Genomic DNA, 20030 nt, shown 5'->3' with positions numbered 1-20030 from the left:
CAGAGTTTACGAGAAAAAGGCGCTGCGCTGTGCTCCAAACTGTCCCCAGCTCTCGGGATGAGTAAACATGGCAGCTCGGAGGCTCTGGTTTCGAGTGGGAAGCTGAGGTGCTAACTGGGAGGAGGGCGTGCAATTGGCAGCTGGGGATGGCAGGTCAGCCTGCAGTCAAGGAGGTGGCAAGAGGGGAGCAGCTGCTCTGAGCTACCCTCTGGGGACACACGTTCTTCCTGTTCTGGTTAAGACAGGCCTCATCGCCAAACCCAGCTTTCTGGGGCCTTAACCCAGCGCCCTCCCCCAGGCCCACCCTCCACTGGGAGCCCTCAGGATGCAGAGCTGCAAATGCACTTGTACCATGACGCCATCCGCAGGCCAGCAGAGCGGGGCCCGAGGACGGGAGGCCGAGGGACGCTGCTTGAGGCCCCGACCGGTGAGGCCCCCTGGAAAGACGGGAGCCAGGCAGCCAAGTTCACCTCCACAGTTCCTACAGGACCCGTGGACACAGGCTCACGCAGCAGCAGTGGGCGCCTTCTATGCTGCCACATGTATGCTGCCTCATTCATGGCACACCGACAGTTCCGGGAGCAGGTGCCACTGGCTGCAGACGGATGAGGGTGAACCCCAAAGGCACACTAGCTAGTACAGGCACCGCACACGGTTACCACGGCGATGGATCCTGGGTTTTGGGCGGGGGTAGCGTGGCCCAGGCTACAAGGATCCTATATCACTGGTCTGTAATGGTCTTGCGAGGGCAGGACCCTCATCTCTCATTCACTGCACATAGCCAGCACCCAGGACAGAGTCCAGCACATAGTAGGTGCTTAGGAAACATTTCACACAGGAATGACTGAGCGAATGAATGATGAAACGGGTGCAGGGAGATTAAGTCACGTACCCAGGTGAGACGACTACCAAGCAGCAAAGCCTGAGTCAAACTCATGTAGTTGGGCTCCAGCTACTGCTGGAGGGAATTCTTTTGCACTTACAGTCTGGCAACCAGTGTCTGCTTCTGCGCATGCAACTCTGAACAAAGACTGGTCCTTGGGAGACCTAATTTTTATCAGGTTACACAGTAGAAATCACCCAGATAGTATGCGAGCTAGCACATGTGTTGTTCACTCTCGTTCAACTGGAGGATGAGATTCAGGAAGCAATTTGTGGCTTGCCCCTCTTGGGACCACGAGCCAGGCCCGGGGTACACGCCGAAAAGGCGAGATGGTGCCGGTGCCTCCTGAGGCTGGGAGGCCGGCTGCAAAAGCAAAGCAGCGTATCCTCAGGAAACCAGAGACGCTCAGAGATGGGAGGGTCCGCCTTTCCAGCAAGAGCCCCCACCACCCCAGCCCTGCGCGTATATCCATGGAGACCACCAAGCTTCGTGGGGGACACGGGCTGCGGGGCCACGTCAGGTGCATCCCGGCCCACGCAGCAGAGTCAGTGGCCAGGAGTGACAGCGAGCCCCCGTGAGAAGCGGCTCTATCTTTACTTCAGTTATGAAAGGTGACCTTGAGCAGGTTTTAGAAAAACCCACAAAAACTCAATACTGTACAATGTCCGTTTTTCCCTCATTTTCCTAGAGACTCGGCAATCATAACGCCATGCCGTGCGGCCTGAGAGCGGACTCTAACATGTCCACAGAAAAACAGAAAGCTGAGAACACCCAAGATACCTCTGGGGACAGCGGGCTGGTGGCTGCGCCAACCAGAAATCAAGAATATCTGCAAAGCTGCTGTAATTAAGCACTGTTGCCGGGGACAGAAAAACTCATCTGTGGAACGAAGCTGAGAGACTGGGCAGCAGCCCACACTTCTGTGGAAACGATATTCCCAACATCGGTGGATTATAGGCCCGCGGGGAAAGGGACAGGCTTCTCAACAGATGGCCAGGGGACCCCAGGTGAGCCACATGGAGAACGATGAAATCAGAACCTTCCCTCAAACTGGATGCAAAAAAACCAACTCCACGTGGGTTACAAACCTCGGTGTGAACGTTAAGACTGTAACACATGTAGGAGACCCATAGGAGATGCTCTTTATGACGTCAGGGCAGAACAAGACTTCCCAAACGGACACTTGACACTTGAGGGCATCAGATCCCCAGGAAGGCTTGAAAAAGTGGAGATCGCAGGGCCCCGCCCCTGGCGTTTCTGCCTCCGAAGATACCATGTCACATGCAATTACACAAAACAATTTCAGAATCTTCCTGTACCCAGCATGGGGAGGACAGAAAGCCATGCGGCAACTTCTGTGCTGCTAATGGGGGTGTCCACAGGTACAACCACTCTGGGAGACAGTTTGGTATTGTCTGCTGAGGGGCGGAGGCATATGCCCGACGCCTCTGTGTGCGCACACTGGGACACAGAGAACATTCTAGAAAGCACTGTCTGTAACAGCAAAGGGGGAAGACCTGGAAACGACCAGCACCTGTCCATCTACCTTACTGGTCCCAGGGGGCAATAAGTCACACTGGTGGCAGGAGCAATATGGGGCACTTGCTCCGTGCCAGGAGCTCTGCATGCGTCAACCATTCCACGTTCACGAGGCCCCAGAGCAGGTGTCCTGATTTTTATTCCCATTTTGCAGGTCAATAAACCAAGGCTCCAGGAACTGAAGGGACTTGCTCAGAGCCGCGCCACCCGCAGGTGGCCGAGCAGGATTTCAAGGCAGGCGGCGATTCCAGGGTGCAGACTCAAAGCCGCTTGCCCCTGCTCTCCTGCCCTGCCAATGATCACTGGCTTAATGGCAAAGACAGAAGCTTTTCGTTCAGGTCTGCAATGATCAGAGTTAACCACTGAAGTTCAAGGAGAACCTGCTTAGGCCAAACTACGGGCTACTTCTCCCGCCCACACCAGCTGCCAGCTGTTCCTTGTGCCCATGCTCACAGGCGCACGGACACACACAGCCATGTTGCAAACCACAACGCAAGTTACTAAGTCAGCGCTCTGACGTGGGTTCTGCTTGGCACGTAGTAGGCGCTCAGCAAATGTGCTGAGTGGAACTGACTGAAGTGCGAAAAATTTGGGCCAGGATGCCAAACTTTACCAAAACAGAAGCGCGAGTTGCCAAGTCCACGGGACCACATCCCCTCCCGCTTCTCCCGACAGACCGGCTGGCAGGAACCGCCCGCCCCTCCTGGAAATTCAAAGCACCTGGGGCGGGGGGCGGTGCTCCAGTCCCCCCAGCCACTCGCATTTCAGCTGAAACTACCTTAAACGTGGCTTGCCTTCCTGCGCCTCTGCCGACGCCAGCTGCACGGAGGGGACCCTGAACGGCTAAGAGCCCCCTCAGACCAGCAGGTGCCCCAGGCCTGCCACGAGTTTAGGAAACTCGTCCCACGGTCGGCCTGGCCACAGCCAGGCGCCAAGAAGCCGTCTTGGGCTGAGTCCCTGGGCCGAGCGCTGGCATCAAACATCTGGGGGACTGGATCGGGGAGTGGCCAGCGACCACAGGGTGGCAACCGTACAAGGGGCAAAAGCCCATCCCCAGAACCTTCTCCCTCCTCACAACAGGGAGCCAGCCTGGAGGGCGTGGTAGCGTCTTCCCTGGAAGGGGTCGGGGTGGGCAGAAGGAGCTTCCGTTCCAAGGCTGAGGCCTGAATTTCTCAGAAGCCTAGCAGCCTGGAAAGCACAGGGCTGGCTCCGGCGTCCCGCCCTCAGAAACGCCTGGACCGCAGCAGGAGGGGGCCTGCTGGCTGGGAGGGAGCCCTGGCAAGGGCTGGGGTGCAGACGCCCTGCTGTGCACAGAGAGACGCCGGGCCAGCTTGGGTGCCCATTCCGGGGGCGGTCCCTGGCCACCTCCCGCTCCGCACCAGCTGGGCCCACGGGGACACTGCCTTCGGGAGGACCAGGGAGCTAGAAGGCAGCAGCCAGATTAGGGGACGCGTGTACCAGCTGCGCCGGCCTCTTGGCATCAAAAGGGGGAGTGAGCCTGCAGGTCTCTTTGCAAAAGGAGCGCTTCCGGGTCCAGAGCAAGGCTCCGCCAAGCGCAACAGAGTAACAGAGGAGTGGGAGGGGAGCAGAATGGAGCAGGAGCTGAGAGTGAGGGCTGAGGGCTGAGGGCTGAGGCTGCCCTGCTCTGCAGGCAGCCGGCTCCTGGGGTTGCACAATCGTTTCCATGGCACTTGGGTTTGCTGTCACAACAACCTCGGGATGGCCGGGCCCTGGGCAGTGCTGCAGGCTGGAGGCGAGGGATGGATTTCTAGCGGGCTCAGCGGCCAGCACGTTTTGGAGGGCCTGCCCCAGGCTGGTCTTTGGCCGCTGCCTCTGTCCAGTCGGAGGGCTGGGGAGCACGGCGTTGAGAGGGAGCCCGGGGACCATGTGGAGCCTCCCTGCGCCATTCGGTGGGGGTGCACGTTTCTCACTGGGACCCCACGAAGTCCCTGCGGGATGCCCAAGGCACCCAGTGCTTTTACTTGTAGAAACTCCAGGCCAGATCATGCCACGCAAGGAAAATGCCTCCACTGCTCACAGTATAAATATGATTTAAATGTGGCTCTAACAGTTGAAGGGAACTGGCTGACGTTAAACATTTATCACTTCAAGTGTGCAGTTCTCTTCCTGGAGTCAGAAGTTTATCCCTCTACTCCCGCCCTCCAGCCCATGTCTCTCAAGGCTTTTTTCAGGCCTTTTGACAAGCGCACGGCCCTCGGTTCCAAAGCTGCCCTGCGGAGGCCTGAATTCTAGGACCGGATGCAGGCTGTCTCGAGCTTTTTTACGCCAGCAAACCCGGCTAGCAGGTGTTAGAGAGTGGCCTTTTTTTTTTTTTTTTTTTTTGTTGTTGTTGTTGTTGGTACTCCTGTACTCCCAGAGAAATGTGTGGCATCTTTTCCTCAAAAAAAAAAAAAAAAAAAATCTCGGTAAAGAACATCTGCACACTTATTCACTGGCTGTGTGACCACGGTCCAGTTACTGAACCTCTCTGAGCTACAGTGTCCTCATCTATAAAATGGGAATAATAATAGTGCTCACCTCATGGGGTTGTTGTGAGGATTAAATGAGGTAAAACAGTAAAGTCTTAGAAAAGTGCCACCTAAGTATTAGCTGCTATGATTACTGTTAAAAGTACATATTACTGAGGTCGTGTGACGATGAATAGTTTTAAATCATTTAAACGCCAGGCAGCCTGTGGTCTCCACTTCATTTTTGGACTGTCATTCAGCCCTCCACAGGTTCCTGAGCATCTCAAGTGCAGGGAGCTGGGCCAGGCTTTGAGCAAAGGGGGACATTAGCAAATGCTGTCAAGGGCAAAATCAGCCCAGGGGCACTGGCGGCCCAGACAGAGACATTAGTCCTTGTCACCCAGAGAGCTGGACTTGAGGCAGAAAGCAGAGGAGAAAAAAATACAGAGAAACACCTGAAAGGCGTATGTGAGAAAAGGCCACCTGGAGAAACCACGGGTACAGACGCAGAGGAAGAGACCGGCCCCCCCCCCAACCTCAAGAGCTTGCTGGAGCCTCCAAACACTGGTCAGATTTCAAAGGGCCCGAGAGGGAGGGACAGCATTCCAGGTGGAGGTGAAGGGTGGGCAACGGTTCAGGGGCAAGAAAATCTCAGTGCAGCCCCATGCCATCTCCCGCTCAAAGCTGGGGTGGGAGCCGGGGGGGGGGGGGAGACCACTACATCGAAATGGCGGGCGACACACCCCAAGCAGAATGGAGAGCTTTCTTTTTCTAAATCCCCATTTTTTTATCATAGCCTCTACGGTCATTTCCAGGACCTGACGTGTAACTTTTTGAGAAAATTTTTTAAAATAATACTTGCATATGACAAAGAAGCAAAGAAAATCCCAAAAGTATAAAAACACAAACAGGAAAAGGTCTCCCTCCACCCCTGTCCCCAGCTCAGATCAGTACTCTCTTGTGTGGCTGTGTATTATTAACAGATGGGTCACTACTGGGCATCTGCTGGTACAGACAAGACTGCCATTGACAGCCTACCCTGGGCAGGGTGCCTGACGGCCAGGCACGTTGTAGCACCTAGCCAGGGGGTCTGCGCCTGCAGATGGCGAGCAGATATTGGAGGAGGCTGTCAGATCCCAAACGCAAAGACTGAGGCATTTCCATGTCCCTGGACAGATGGAGGTGACACCGAGGACGGCGACAAAGCTGACAGGCACTTGCTTGGAAGGGCTCTTGGCCATTAAGGAGCCTGGCTAAGGCCATGTCCCAAGTTCCTCGGACCTTACAGAGAAGGGAGATGGGGACAGAGCAGGGGGCCGGGGGGCCCAGCAGCACTGGCTGAACGTGAGATTCCTGAGCAGTCAGACCGCGGGCCTGGAGTTGCATCAGACACGGATCGAAAGGGCCCGCGATAAGGGCTCCGTCCCTTTCCCAAACTGACTCTAGGTCGCTGTCTCACACAGTGGCCTCTAACAGCTCAGCCGCGGGCCTCCAGCCCTGGGACCTGAGACAAATGGCTCCCCCTCCGCCTGATTTCACAGCTCTGATGCGCCTTCCCCAGGTATCCATTAAGGGGGAGGGACAGTTGTGTTATAATTAGTTTCCGTGCTTGCTGGCCTGGCAGACACCACCCCCCCAAACTGCAACTTTCCACCTGCTGGCAGCTTCCCTTCCCTCCCCGCGTCAAATGCAAACCTCTTGGGGGGGGGCCTGTGAGACTTTCTGTGGCCTGGCCGGCCCTCAGAGACTCTCCTCCGCACATCTCGAAGAAGTGCTCCCAGGGACACCAGACCTCGAACTGGCCCCGCACACAGGCTTCTTCCTGGCTCTGGCCCTTTGCACATGCTGTTCCCACTGCCTGGAATCCCCCCGCCCCCCACCCCTCAGCCCCAGCTCTTCTTTCAGCTCTCAGATCCAGGCCCCTTCCTCAGGGAGGCTGTCCCTGACTGTCACCTCTGAAGTTACCCCCTCCCCTACTGCCACCTTGTTTATTTTATTCAGATAAGAATCTGAAATTCTTATTATTTATTGGCCGACTGCTAATTAACAGCTTTTCCCCCTAGAGAGCTTTGTCAGGGGCGCGGCCTCATCCACTGGATTCGCTGCTGTGTCCCGGCCCCTGGCACAAAGCCCAGCACACAGTGGGTGCGCATGCGTGAATGGGCACCAGGTGATCAGAGGCAAACCAGGAAGGCAAATTATCTAAAAAGGATGTCTCCTGGCAGCTAGTCCCCAAAGCAGCCAGCCCTCAAGGCCACGCTAAGGGCCATGCTCTATCCACAAGGCCAGTCCTCCCCAGTATTTGTGGGGCACCTCGCCCAAGGCCACAGGCCGGGAAGAGGCAATGCGAGGCTCCATGTCCAGCTCCAAAGCCACTGTCCTAGGCTCTCACCAGGGAATACAGTGAGTGTGCACAGCAAGAAACTAGTTTCTGGTAGTTTCACACACCAGAGAGCTCTGAGAAGTCTCTGGTCTGCAAATAACAGCCTTTTTCTATAGTGGACACCTGACCTGTCCCCAAAAATCACATAGTTGGGGCAACCCTCAATGTTATAAAGCTGTTGGTGTCACTGGAACCAGCCACTGAGTCCTGCAGGATAGTGGTTCTTAACTGGTGGCAATTTTTCCTCCCAGGGGGCATTTGGCAATATCTGGAGAACTTTTTGGTTGTCACAGCTGGGGAGGGGGCAGAGGGCGCTCCTGGTGTCTGGTGGGCAGCGGTCAGGGGTGTTGCTAAACATCCTGCAGCGCACAGGACAGCCCCCCAACAGAGAATCCTCTGGCCACAAACGTCAATAGTGCCAAGGTCGGGAAACCCTGCTTCCGGCAAAAAGGTAAGAAACGTTTGGGGTTCCTGAACTGACCCTGAATTTGGGAGAATCAGCAGGAACTGGCCACTTAAGGCCTTTTAGGTTTTCTTTGTGGTGCTGTTACCATCTGACATTATGATACATTTATTTACCTGTCTCTCTGGTAAGCTAGGAGGGAACTCTGCAAAGGCAGGGCCCTCGCTGTTTCATGTACCGCTGTGTCCCCGGGACCTAAAAATTATGCTGGGCAGGTGGGATAAAGAAACTCCTAAGAATATTAAAGATACAAAATAGCCCACCTCCTTTTGAAGCTATTTTCCCATTATGATCATCCTTCTGGTGCAGAGACTCAAATCCATTCTCCCCGCTTTCCATAAGAACAGGTGTTAACTCTGTACAAGGTTGGGTAATGTAAGCCTATGAACTACAGTTCCCAGGCTCCTTTGCAGCTCAGTGTGATCACATGACAAGGCTCTGGCCAATGAGGTATCAGATGAAGAGGTCTGTGTGATTTCTGGGTTATATACCCTTATAGAGAAGGGGCACGCCCTCCTTCCTCCTTCCCCTCATCCTCTCCTCCCATCCAAGAGCCATTCTGGACAGTGCAAATGAAGGCACCCCCCTAAGCACGGTGGAATGATAAGACAGAAAGAGCCTGCTCTTAGCACCATGGGACCAGTTCACCAGCTCTGACTGCTTATGCTTGTACTGTTACATGAGAAATAAATCACCAATCTTGCTTAAGATACTGTTACTTTGGATTTCAGTTAGTGAAGCCCCACTACATCCTAATCAATGCATAACTTCCCCCTGCCCTGCCAGCTGTTGTTCAATCACACTTAAAGCCTCCTTAGTGCTACAAGTAGTCATGTAGAATTATTTCTCCCCTGAAGCTTCAGAATATCTAAGTGCATTGCTAAGCCAGTGGAAGGAAAGAGGAAGTCATAGTATCTAGGTCCATCCAATGATAAGGACAAAAGGAACTATGAAAAAACAGTCCATTAAAATCTTAAAACATCAATTATGCTTAAATTTATGAGTTCACAAGAGTACCCTCCCCCTCCCCGCAAAAAACTCCTAATTGATCACCATTGGAGGATGTTAATGAACCAACCCATTATCTTCAAAACTGGCAACTAAAGGAAAAGAATCAAGCATTCATCCTGCTTTCTCTATATGAATTCTGCCATTGTGGATGAAGGGAAGTCTCTCTTTATAGAAGTTTTCCAACTAGCAGAAGAGGAAGGGAAGACAGAACGAGAATAGAATGTCACCATTTTGCAATTAAGGCACCACTGAATGAGTGGAACTGGGCACGGACTGTCAGCAGACACCACCCGGAGAGAGGTAACCTGGCATCATGGGCTACCGGACAGAAGGACACGCCACTGTCTGTGAGGTGGTGTTGCCAAAACCAACTGAATGCAAGTCATTTAAGCCATTAGAACAGCAGTTTTCCACCTCTTTCATCGCATGGCACACATAAACTAACTGCTATTTTCCGCAGCACATCAAAAAATATATTTATTGCTGACCTGACAAACAAATAGGTATGGCTTTGATTCATTCACACAGGACAGCGACTGTTGTGCGGGCTGTTGTCATTTTTGACTCCGACAATTTAAGGGGAAGAGGTCAGTGCTGCAGACTAATAGTCAGGTGGGGCATGTCTTAAAAATGCCCACGGCACACCGGTGGGACGTTGCCGCTTTAGAATCGACTGTCGAATTACAGGAAACAGAGGACAGAGGGACAGGGTAACTTCGCCATGGGGGACGTAGCTGGTAAAGGCCAGAGTGTGGGAAACTCTATAGGATAAACAACCTGGTTTCTTCACGTATTAATGATGATAAAACAAAAGAAAGGTTATGCTATTTAATCTGAAGGGAGCACCTCCTGATGAAAACAGACTCAGAAACCAAGGCCTCCACTTGCAGTGTATCCTGCTCCAAACTATAAAATTATAAAAATAAAACAACGAAAACGTCTTAATTTTCTGTATGAGACAATCACACATGGAAGTTTAAACTGGATAGTTCATGGGATATGCAGTTCCATGGGTAGTTTATATATTATTTCTTGATATTAAGAAATTTTCATTGTTTCATGCCTGCTGATGGTATTACGAGTTATTTTCAAAGCCCCCTTGTTTCGAGACATATAAGATTTTATGCATGAAGTGATACGGTTTTGATGTCTAAGATTTTTTGATGTCTAGGGTTTGCTTCGAAATCTGATGTGAAACGGAGGTGGGAGGTGGAGGTCTGGGGAAACGAGATTAGCTGTGAGTCGGTAACGGTTGGCTGGCGGGTGCACTATGCTCCTCTACATTTATATACGTGCAAAACATTTCACAATAAAAGGTTTTTAAAAATCTGACTCCTGGCCACAAACGGGGTGGGGAGGAAGAGAGGTAGAAGGGCCAACATCTCCGAAGCCCCTATCATGTGCCTACCGCCGGGTGTCAGACAGTCGTGGATCTGAGTGACACCTCCAGAGGACAGGACACAGATGCAAATGCCCCACCGGTCCAGATGGAAACCTAGGCTGAGCGAGGCCAGCCACGCCTCAGAGGAACAAGAGCGCCAACACGAGGGTGAATGACAATGGACACACCACCCACCTCCACGAGACCGGAGGGTGGGGGCGGGTGGGGGGCAAGGCCAAGGACATGCTCTGACTAAAGGAAGTGGTCCCCCCACGAGTCCAGCCTTGACTTTGACTCCTGGTAGCCACTACGCAGAGCGTGAGGCCCAGGGCAGCCAGATCCTCGGATTTTCCAAGGAAAGCCGGAAATCTGTATTTTTATGTGCAATCTCCTGGTTTTTAAACACTGGCATCTAATCCAAATAGTTTTGAAAATACTGTGTGGGCCAAACAAAATATCTGCAGGCTAAGCACAGCCCGTGAAACACCAGTTGGCCACCCCTGTTCCAAGCGCCAAAGCAGACCACAACTCAGTCCATCTGCAAGAAGCAGAGAGGGCGCATTCATCAACCTGGGGTCAGTACTTTTTTGGTCATACAATAAAGCTGAGAATTCAAAAGGCACCATCAACTTCCAGAAATCTATAAGAACCGGCTGCTGAACATTTCAAACGAGGCCTCCACGTCGTCGGCTGATGCAACAGAACCTCCACTCCGTCCAGAGTTTTGGAAACTAACCACCAGGGAGTAGCCTTTCAACTTTCCCGGGATGGTGGAACTAACAGGCTTCAGATGAAACCCATTTGCTGGTGTGCAGGATGCCTGGGACTTAAGTCCAAACCGCCTGCAACAGACAACCCCGTCGTAAAATCAAGTTGGGGTGTTCAACACGCATTGTAAAATGGTTGGGGAGCCCTCTGCTTTGGTTGCCTGGCCCCAGATCTGATTTCACAGCAGTTTAAAGGGACGAGGCAGATGCCACCCTGTAACCCGAAGCTCTCCTGCTTCAAATTCAAGTCTCACTCTGCCTCTGACTTCACCCACAGAAAGACTCTCGATGTTCCCAATGGGCAAAACAGGCCTCAGCCCAGCCCTTATAAACAGCCTCAGCTTCACGAGGTTCTCGGGTCAATAACGACTTAAAGGGGCATCAAGAATGCAGGGAGAGGAGCCAGAGAAATGGTTTCATCATTCCTCCAGAACACAGCTCCTCCTTTTTTTTTTTTTTCCTGGAAAGGTAGAAAGTAAAAGAAAACCCATGCTAAAATAGAGTTAAATAGGTCCAGGGCAAGAAAAGGGTCTAAAATGACACTCAACGGTGGCAGATACACCTGATTCTCAACTCTGTGGAATCAAGTAAAACCAGGACTATTTCATAGAAGGAGGGTTTTTGGTTTTTTTTCCTGGAAAAATAAAGCTTCACTATTTATCCACAACGGGTTTATCGATGAGGGAAGAGGGAGGGAGCACAGAGAAAAATCTAGTATTGAAGTCTGCTCACTGTCTTCTCTCTACTTCCTCGCCTCAGGTAACTAAAGCACTTTTCGAATTCTGTGTTCCTCAAAGGAAAAAAAAACTACAACTAAAGGTGAGGAAGTTATGTATTTCTTACATCACTTTGGATCAATTCTTTTTTAGGCATTCAATAAATGCAAAGTACAAAAATTCTGCGCTCTCCCAGGTCAAGGTCTGGGATGAATGAGGACTTACCACAGTCCTGCGCCCACTTGCACGTCACCCTGACATCTCTGTCTCCAGCGCGTCCGGCCGGCTCACCAGGGAGGAAGCACGAGTCTGCCTGTCTACGCTCTGTGCTTGTCAGAATGGAAGTTCAAAAGGGCCTTTAAGGAAGACCCGGATGCCGACCTACCTCCAAGTCTTGCCTCTCGCGTCCCCTTATTCCTACGCAAGGATATCCACTTGCTACAAGAGAACAGCCTCATTGGGAGGTGGAAATTAGAAGCAGCACAAACACTCAGGATAGTTAAAAGCACAGGTTTTGGTGAGGGACTGCAGGGCCATCGGATGACACCAAACGATGTCCCTCTTGGTTCTCTTTATTGGGCCCTGTCTATTCTCTGTGGGTCCGACGCTGTCCTGGAATGACGGCTGAGTGGACAGCGAGTCTGAGAATGCGCTTTCTTGTGGTTTGGTAGCTTCTGACCTCAAGATGCAAGAGCACATTCCTTTGGAAACATCTGCTTTGCAGAATGTAGAAAGATGGCCAAGCCTTCATGGGTCTGGAGTCAGCTGGAAAGGGGCTCCTTGTACTTACATCAGCCAGCAGTGCAGAACACAGCACTTGGGGTGAAGGGAGAGCTAAGTGGCAGAGCTGGAAGCTGAGGTTCTTCAAAGGCGGGGCAACACCAAGAGTGGCAAAGTAAAGATGTCCCTGGAGACAGGTACCTGCCTGATGTTCACTGTCCCAGGAGAGGGACAAGGACCTGCCACAGGGTCAGTCAAGTGATCTTCAAACCATACCTCTTGCAAACGTCGCGGCCTCCTCCCTAGGCAAGCACTTTTCGGGACTTTGGGGTTTTCTAATGAGACTCTAAAGACCCTTTGCTGAATTAACGAGCCACAGCCTAGCGGGGTAACAAGGGCAGTGGCTAAGAGCCAGCCCCAGGGCTCTTCAAAGCCCAGCTCTGCCCCAGCTCCCTGCGGCAGCAGTGGCTGTCCTAGTCTGTTCAGGCTGCGATAACAAAAAAGCCACTGGGAGGCTTACAGCCAACCAGCATCTACTCCTCACAGTTCTGGAGGCTGGGAAGTCCAAGATCAAGGCGCCAGCAGATTCTGCCCACTCTCTCATAACAGCCTTCTCGCTTTACAAATAACCTCACGCGGAGGAAGGGGACTAGGGAACTCTGTGGAGTCTCCGTTATAAAGGCACTAATCCCACTCCTGGGGGCTCCACCCTCATGACCTAATTACCTCCCAAAGGCTCCACCTCCAAAGAGCATCACACTGGAGGGTTAGGTTTTAATGCATGAAATTGCAGGGGGTGGGGAGAGAACTCACAAACATACACAAGCCATAGCATAATGACCTGGACTTGGTAAGGATGGTGCAATGATGTTGGTTGCGGTGGAGGAGGAAAAGCACCTGCACAGCTACGGAGCGCTCCCCAGGCAAGCCAGGTACGGTCGAAGCGCGTTCCTCACAAGGGCACTCCCATGTCCGTTCTTACAACGGCCCTGAGTTGGGGGCCATTATTATCAGTGACTTGTCCGAGGTCACAAGAAAGTGTGGTGATAAGGCGAGACTGGAAGCCAGACAGGACCGCCCCCAAACCTCTACAGCCAACGGGCCCCGAGTCCAGGCTAGCCCCTCAAACCAGCGACCCCATTCCTAAGAACTGGCCCCTGAAATACCCATCCATTCGCCAAGTGACAGCAAGAGATGCCCACGTCCCCATCCAAGGGGAGCAGTGTGTATACTACGCTATCTTTTATAAAAGGAAGGGGGCAAATAAAAACATATATATTTGCATCTACTTACAATGACCTAAAACAACTCGACGCCACGCATTCTCAGGGGGGATGGTACCAGCCCCCATTTACGGGGCGAAACCTAATTCTTGGGAGTGAAACATTCTTACATGTGACAATGGTTTCAGCCCTGCAGAGGGCCACGGCACATTAACAGCTGGACAGTAAGTAGATCTATGGGGCTGACGTTTCACGAGGACAGTGATCAAGGGAAGACTGGCTCAAAGGAAGCCTGCTGGGGTGGGCGGCACAAATGAAAAAAACAAAAAGAAGGATGAAAACCACTGCTCTGTGAGGCTAGAGAAAACCGAATATCCAGGGGCAGGGCAGAAACGGAAACAAGAAGTTGCTGGATATTGTTTTACATTTTGCGTTTTTTGACTGTGTGAACCTATAGAAAATGCGTATGTTCTCAAATGAACTTTCAAAATGAATGCTGACCAAAGCCCTCAGCGGGGGCCTAGAATCTGCGGGCGCCCAGGAGAGGTGGCCTTGTGACCTGACCTTGGCGATGGCGGTCCCTAGAGCACTACACTGCGCCATGTACAACACCCGTATCTGCCTCTCCAGGTGCCCACGGCGTCTGAGCCGCTCAGGGGGGCAACCACTTTGCTTGGTTCTCATCACGGTAGAGAATCCCTGCGTTTCACCTTAAATAGGCACCACTGTCCCCAGTCCCCAGGGAGGCTGCCAGGAGGCCAAGCCGCACACAGCCACTGTGGCAGCCAGGCTGTCTGCGGACTTTGCACCCCCAGGCGCCCCCCATAGGAGCTGCTTCGTCACAGGCCTGCCGTGCGCACTGAGCAGCCCCGAGGAAACACGCCTGAGCTGCTGAACACAGCCACGCCGGTCACAGAATTCTGTCTCCTTCTCGGTCCCTTTGCCCCCTCCTGCATGTTGGAGAGTGTGTCCTTCTGTCTTCTCTTCCCTGGCCCATTTCCCATGCACTGGCACATCCAGCTTCAGGGTAAAGAGCCTTTTCAAAGGTCACCCTTGGCCGCTCTGCCTGAAGCACAGTCAGCAAAACTTGGGCCATCTGTCCAGGATCTGCTAGGTGACCGAGCAGGGACACACTCGCTGGACTTCCCAGTGGTCCCTGGGCCAAGGGCATCACCTCCCTCATGCAGGCAAACATGCCGAAGGCTGGAAGGGAACATGGGAGGAGTGTGGGCCTATGCTCTGGGGCTGTCCCCTACACCCGTGTCCACATGGACAATGCAGAGCATGAAGGTGAGCAGTCCCATCTCCAAAGACCAGAAGCGCCAATTTTTTATCCTCCTATAAAAATATTTTTAAAAATTTCAAACCATGTCCTACCAGAAGTCTAGTCAATTAAACTCATACGCGAATAAATATAGGCGCTAACGCATGTCAAGAATCACTTCGTGCCAAACGACCCTCATGAGTGGATGACGTGTGATCACTCACTTCACGCCCTCCACAGCCCGTGAGGGGGGACCGAGAATCGTCTCCACTCTGTAGATGGAGACACAGAGGCACAGCAAGGCTAGGAACCTGCCCAAGGTCACAGGTGAGTGGGGAAGATGACACTGAACGCCCATGCCTTAGGCAGACGTGGTGAGCGAACACCGAGACCTGAGGCAAGCGGACAATAAAAATAAAACCGAGGAGGAGAAAGAGCGCGCGTTGGGCTGGGCCACAGCACTGCACCCCTTTCAGGCACAGGGCTGACCCCAAGGCGGCCAGCTGCCCCCATGGAAATTTCACGTGCTCTGCTCAGCTCTTCCCAATGCGCCAGGGACTCCCCCAAGGATGGGGAGGAGGCTCTCCAGTGCCGCCCACCCTCTCGGGCGAGCTCATTTTAATCTGCCAGGAAGAACGCTGGCCCCGGGGAAGGGGGACAGGGCTCTCTGGGCCCCAAGGGGGAGAGGGACCACCTGCGGCTCCTCTGCTTGCCTGAAACCCAGTCCCTGCGAGTCACAATCAGCTCCTTCTCGGGGGTTCTTTCCTACTCGTTTTTCACCAAGCATATCCTTCTCAAGTACAAAAGCCCAAAGTCTCTAAGTGGCCAAAATACAGGTAAAGTCTGGAGAAGTCCCCACGAGAAACTTGAAGGGAAATAGGGCTAGTACGGCCGTCACGGTTACGATCAACAGAGCAAGTATTCACTGTGGGCCATCTCTGAGGAAACCTACATCCTTCGCTGGCAACTCCAAGTTCAGATCTTAATGCACCTTCGGCAGTTTGAGTGTCGGAGCGGGAGGTCCAGCTTTCGTGGGTGAGGGGACAGGCCCTGAGAGGTTAGGTCGGTGGCCGGAGCAGACGTCACAGCAGCTCATACCCGAAGAGCTCGCTGCCCCCCTGGGTCTGCCGCCCGGATCTCCCGTCACCAGGCACGTTCTTTAGACATGAGGGTGGGTCCCAGGGTCCAAAGATCTAAAATGAGCGACACCTAAAAGGACTTCGCGTGCCCCCCACACACTGCACACAGACACACTCGCACCTCACCTCCCACGTGAGCACCAAAAGAAGGGCTCTCGATGTTCACAGACGTTTTATTCACGAAACTGGAAACAACCCAGATGTCCCTCGACAGGAACACGGGTGCAGAGAGCGTGCCCGGCTCCCACTGGCCTGGGTCCCGCACGGCGCCAGCCCTCCCACTGGCGTGATAAAGGTGCCCTGGCGGTCAAAGGCACAGCTGCCCTTCGTTCTAAGGCGACAGACGTGGCAAGAACTACTTGTGAGCGGGTCACATTTTGGCAATTCCAGTTACATGTGAAATGACCACGTTAGCAAAAGGGGGCACCGCCCCTTGTAAAATCCACCACCCCTCCGCCACATTCCTGCAGCGAGACTCACTCCCCCGCTTCATATCTGGCTGAGTCTAAAGTGAAGTAAGCCCCTTCTTTTCCAACTCTTGCCTCCTTATAATTCATTTTCCAAATGCAGCCAGAGTGATCTTTTCAAAGGGTAAATCAAATCACACGATGCTACAGACAAAAGCCCGCCCACGCTAGGCGGCTCCTCTGACCTCCTAGCCACCACCGTTGCTGTTCCCTCTCCCTAAAACACCCTTCCCTCACTTCCTCCCCAAACCCACTTCCTCAGAGCAGCCCTGCTGTGCACTTGGTCTGAGGGGGCCAACACCACCCTATCCAGCCACGCTCTAGCTCTGAACCTAGTGCCATTTCCCTCCTGCCTTTTATAGCCATCTGAAATACGCTTAGTTATCGCTTAGGTGCTGATGTCCAGCTCTACAGAAAAAACAAACAAATAAAGGCTCCAAGAGCAAGGATTTTGCTTGACTTGTTCACCACTGTCTCCCTGAGTCCCAGAATAGTGCCGGGCACAGGGCAGGCAGCCAGGAGGGAAGGCGGGGCCTGCTGAGGGCAGGGAGGGGGTGAAGGAGAGAGGAGCGGAGGGAGGGAGAAGCGGGGAGGGAAAGATTCATTCACAGAATCCTGTGACTGCTGGGAGCTGCTGGTGCCTCCCAGGTACAACCAGGGGCTTTAGAAGAAGACATTAGTTACAGAAGGGGACAAGGGAGCAGAGAAAAACAAGTGAGTGTGTGTACAAAGCGTACATTTCAGAACTGAGGGAAAGTGGCTGCTTTGGGGTGGGCGGAGGAGAGAGGGAGCGGGGATGCATCCTGCCCTGGAATATCACTTATTTTGCTAGTTCAAAAAGAAGACTTTTTGAAAATGTCTCAAGCCCTTGGAGTGGAGAAAGCTGAAAGTTGCGTTTTGGAGTTCCAAGAAAAAACAGAGCCCAGACAGACAGCGTCTGCGCGCAGGAATGCAGTTTGGGGAGAGGAGAGAGAGACAAAAAGCAGACAGAACACGACGCAGCCAGGTGGGCCACCCAGACACGACACCGGGTGGCTAGCAAAGCATCAGGGAAAGATAACCAAACACCGAGGGCGTCCCTGGGTCGCAGGCGAGCGGCGTGGTCAACGTCTAAGATGCCCATTCGCGTTTGGACCCCGTGTGCTGGTGGCCCCTTCCTTTTCCGTCTGTGGAACCCTCCTGGGACCCCCCCAAATGCTGATCCCAGCCCTCACAAAGTTTCCAAGGCAGGTCTACTTTGCTAAAATCCTACAGCAAATAAATAGATGGTACCTGAGAAACAGCCCCAAGCTGGAAGCACATTTGTGCTGGAGTTTGTGCGGCTAGATAGTATTTTGTGGGGAGACCACCTGCGGAGCCATCAACGGAAGGAACAGAAAAGAACCTGAAAACCTAGGATATCTCCTAATCAGACTAGAGAGGTGACCCAGGAATTCCCAGTTCACCTGTCAGCAATACACGCAAAACAACAAACTGAGCAGTGTGAATCCCCACCCATGAAGCCAGCAGTGGAACCAGAAGGTTCCGTGGCTACGAGAAGGCCCGTTAGAGGGACCTGAAAAGCCGGCGTCAGGAGACGAGGCTACACCCATCTGAACATTCCAGCGGTCACGATGCAGCCCTTTGGGGGTCCCAGGGATGTGAAGCCCAAGAGCTGAGAGGCCTGCTGATGAACTGCTGGGGAGATCGCTTTGTAAAGCACGTGTCTAACTGCCAGGCTGCACACCTGAAAACTAATACAAAATCATACTGAATGTCAACTGTAACTAAAAAATAAAATTTAAACAAAGAAAACAAAAGCCTCACATCAGGGATTGCCTCCTCCCATCCCATGGAACGGGGCTGGTGCAAAAGCCCTTAAGAAAAGGCTCCACGGGGAGAAGCAATTCGGCCGCCCTCAGTTCTCCAAGGCGTGCCGTGCGTTAGGGCCCACATGGGTGCTGACCAGCCGGGGGCGCCCTCCCACCTGAACCCGCCCGTGTTTAGGCCGACACTCATGAAGGCCTTACAAGGCCTCCATTCCCAGCTGCTTTCTCCATAATGCAGGCTCCTGTGAGAGCCCCCCTCTCTCAGGGAGCCCCTCTGTGGGTCTGGGGCTGGGGGGGACACGCACAGGTGACTCCTGACCCCCGGAGGCCCGCTGGGCTTCAGGTGGGTCGCGGGGGGCTGGAGCACAGACTCTCTCCTGCCGCCTGCTTGAGGCGCTCGCCATTCGTCCTTTACCGTGGGAAGACGGGCAGGGCGGGAGGGGCTGGCCCATTTCTCGCCCTGGACACTGAACCAACACGGGACACAGAGGGAGCTGGTGAAAGTGACCTGGCCCCAATCAGGCGCTCATTTATTTATAAAGCACCTCAGCCCAGATACGGGCCCCCAGGTGCACGTGGCGGGAGGTCCGGTTACAGCCACATTTCATTCATCCGCTTGCAACAGGCAGAGACTCTGCATCAGTTGAGCTTTCCACGTGACATTCTCCTTTAAAACAGGCATCAAACATTTATCTTAGCCCTTTCGGGTGTAATTTGTTCACGAATGGATTGCACATGGATCTGCCTTTCAAAACTGAACCCAGTGACCCTCACTCAGCCTGTGTTTGATTATTCAGGATTAGATGGATCAATTATTAATGCAGCAAAACCCCGAGGTCAGCCTTGTTAGGCACGCGGGGCGGTCTGACGCTACACATACGAAGCAGCCCAGAGATCTTTGCTTCATGCTTTCGGGGGAAGTTTTTAATAGTTTCGCCTGCAAGATGATGTGGAAACTACTAGAAGTCACAGTGCCCCCGGATAACCGACATCATCAAAACCCCGCAGAAAGTAAGAGTCACTGGTCTCCGAGGAAGCACCAAGAACAATTTCTGCCACTCAAGGACCTGGTACCTCGCAGCTGGTCTCTAGGATAACCGGTGCCCATGTCGAAGCTTTCTGCCTTACTTCCTACTCCTTGGCTGGGCTCCTGAGGGTAAATTTTCCTAAATAATCGAGGTTTCGGGTGCATCTGATGCTACTGTCTCTAGAAGTGTGGGGCTGGAGCTGTGGGCAGCAGCCAGCAGTATAGGTTTTCCTTCTCCCACCGAGAAACCCAAACCGCCTGTTTTCCTGTGTCTGGATCCCCCAGGGAAAGGCATCTGGCAGACCCTGGGGGAGTGTCACAGACCACGGTCACCTACCCAGCCACTCCAACAAGACTACACTCCAGCTGGGCCCCACGCTAACACACTCAGGCACCTACGGGCTCACACGAAGCCGCCCCCACACTTGCCCCTGGCCCGCCCACCCCGTCAGCAGGGCTCGCCACAGCGGAAGCCCGCTGTTCCCCTCCCATCAATGTGCTTCTCTGTTCCGCAAGCGCGTGGCAGCGAGATGCCCGCAGCCTGCCCGCGAGCCCCCCATTCATGCGCCTTTCTCAGAGAGCCATTTCTCAATGAGCTTTCTCCTTCCCTTTGCTCCACTCCCCCCGCAAACACACAAAAGAGGGTTATAAAGTGGGGTTTTTTTTCCTCTACAGGAATAAAAGGTTAGCTTTCCTTCCTTTCTGTTTTCCTATCCTTGGTCTAAATTTGGCAAATGGAAGGCGAGTGGAAGCAGTTAAACTGACCCAGTT

The 20030-nt window shown here is 53.2% G+C and overlaps 1 protein-coding gene across 2 annotated transcripts in view; it reads right to left on the bottom strand.

Annotated features, from left to right (window-relative positions):
• NFATC2 (nuclear factor of activated T cells 2) overlaps positions 1-20030 on the bottom strand; it is a 123987-nt gene that overhangs the window by 13435 nt on the left and 90522 nt on the right. The window lies entirely within an intron of this gene.

The sequence above is a fragment of the Pteronotus mesoamericanus genome, unplaced genomic scaffold (assembly GCF_021234165.1).
Source record: "Pteronotus mesoamericanus isolate MK-2021 breed Mesoamerican mustached bat unplaced genomic scaffold, CSHL_Meso_final contig_25, whole genome shotgun sequence".
In the NCBI taxonomy this organism is placed as follows: Eukaryota; Metazoa; Chordata; class Mammalia; order Chiroptera; family Mormoopidae; genus Pteronotus; species Pteronotus mesoamericanus.
This window is presented reverse-complemented; position numbering and strand designations above follow the sequence as displayed.